We start from the raw sequence: 2,434 nt of genomic DNA on the forward strand, positions 1-2,434 counted from the left end.
ACACTTTGAATTCCATAACATCTGATAGATTTTTCGGCGGTTAAAAAGTGTGCAAGATTCGTTTTAATATTCAGCCATTTAAAAGAAAACAATTTTAATTTTAATTACACTTATGTAATACTCAAACGTCAAACAAATTGTAAATGCAGAAGTGTAAGATTGGTACACAATAAATGCTTTGAAAATTTCACTTGAAAAAAATTGATGTACAATATATATTTGTACATCAATTTTTTTCAAGTGAATCCAATTTCAAATACTACATTTAAACCAAATAAACACAGCCTTTTAAAAATGCTATTTTCAATTCAATTGTTTCCATTGTGTTCAATTGTTTTTAATAGTCGCAGTTTTAGAGTGTTTTTATCTTTATGGTAATTGTGGGGGTTTATAGGAAAGAGAAAGTAGGGTGGGCATTGGTGTCGCTAGCCATCTAGACTAGGTCTAGGGGGATGCTATAATTATTAATATTGTCTTATTTTAAGTAATTCTTATACCTATATACACTTTGCGATTTTTTAGAGGGCCAGAGGCCGCTTCTACCACACCTAGTAAGACCAATGAGGGTAGATTGACATGATGAAAAGCATACCTTTTTATGACGACATAGGACAGATAAATATGATGATTTGTGACGGCACTAATCATATTATTATCAAGACTTAAGTAAATAGCTTGTTTGTTCATTTTACGTTCCGTTAAACTAAACGATAAATTATCAGTTCCACCAATAAAGGATAGTACAAAGCCACAGAGAGCTGTAAGAGGTCTCGTTTTAACATGACGTCACAAAGGCCGCCATTGACAACAAAGGTGCACTCCATGCTATTGTCTAGTTTGTGCGCTCCGGAGTGTTTGCGACTGTCTGCTATGAGTATGGTCTACACCTCTTTTCCACTAGCGCGACTAAACGCGCATCTGATATTTCTAAAACAATCGTGACAGTAACAATTTAAATTATACATACAATGCTTGTAGATATCGAAGTCGCGTGCTATGAGGGTCGCGTCGCCTCAGTGAATCAAGGGTCTAAACCTTGTAGACCTCTCTATTTCGCATACAGAACAACGTTTCGATCGCTAACTTTGTTATGTTGTCTAAGTTTCTTGTACCTGCAGAGTCCAGCGTGTTTCATCTACGTTTGCAAATAAACGTATTATTTGACATTGACGGACAAGTCGGTTTTATAAGAGATGCTTTCTATTTTCCTGCACAAAGGGAAACGAAGGCAAAATTTAAGGAATTTTAATTCTACATTTTATCTTCAATTCCTATGAACTATCAGTGATAAACCCTTTTTTGTTTCTGTAGAATAATTTTCTTTTAGATTGTAATTTAAGGAGATTTCTAACATTACATGAAAAGATCGTCTTAGTGTTGAAACAATTTTTCCTTCAGCAAAAAGACGTACATCGTGAGAAGAAACGTAATTACAAGGGCATTCATGATACACATTCATATAAAGCATTCTGGCTTTAGAACTGTAGCAACCGATTTTATAAAGAGATGTTAAATGAGGTCATAGACGTGCCATCGAATAATTGTGATTTTTTGATCATTGGATACATTCTGTAGCGTAACATAATACTCATATAAAACCTATTTCATACTTTTTTGTAGTGCACAATGAATTGTGTGATCAGACGTGCCGAAAACATTGTGTCGCGTGCCATTTGTTAGCCATCCCTGGCCTATGGGCTCATTCACATCAGCAGTCATTCTTCGTTCTGCGTTAATCTATGACGACCTTATTTATTTGCAGGATGACCCGATTTTATAGAGTTTTAGAGTCGGGCATGAAGAAATTAATTATTATTTAACACTAGCTGTTCCCGTGCGGATTCATCCGCATGAGATTATGAAAATTTTATTTTATTGTTTACATTTGTCAAATTATCAATACAAAATGTCAAAATGACACGACATGACAAACCTTGACTGTCTTGCTTCATTGATGTTGGCAGCAACCCACATTAGGGTTTTCATACAAAATATTTACCCCTAAGTTTAATGGCGTGAAATATATAGCCTAAAGCGTGACGTAACTGTAAGGCTTTTTATTAAATAAAGAATTATTTAAAAATATGCTGTAAATGCTGATATCTTAGGCAACAAAGAAGTGTGTGTTTACGCTTTATTATAATAGTATAGATATAGATATCTTTCAACGTACATTGCGACAAATAACACACAAAACTATATTCCGTCGAGGATTTTGTGACACTTTTTAGATGACGACAGGTGATGCAAATGAGCTATTGTAATTAAGTTTCACTCATGCTTACGGGGTCAAATAAGTGTCTTTAGTAAGCATTTTCGAAATATATTCGTAACTTTTCTCTCAGTTATCTATAGTGAATGTTGTACATGACATAAATCTGCTTGATTTGTGTGCGTGCTCGTTACGGTCGATCACGTGATCGGTATAAATAAA

The sequence above is a fragment of the Papilio polytes genome, unplaced genomic scaffold, assembly GCF_000836215.1.
Source record: "Papilio polytes unplaced genomic scaffold, Ppol_1.0 DF824180.1, whole genome shotgun sequence".
Taxonomy (NCBI): domain Eukaryota; kingdom Metazoa; phylum Arthropoda; class Insecta; order Lepidoptera; family Papilionidae; genus Papilio; species Papilio polytes.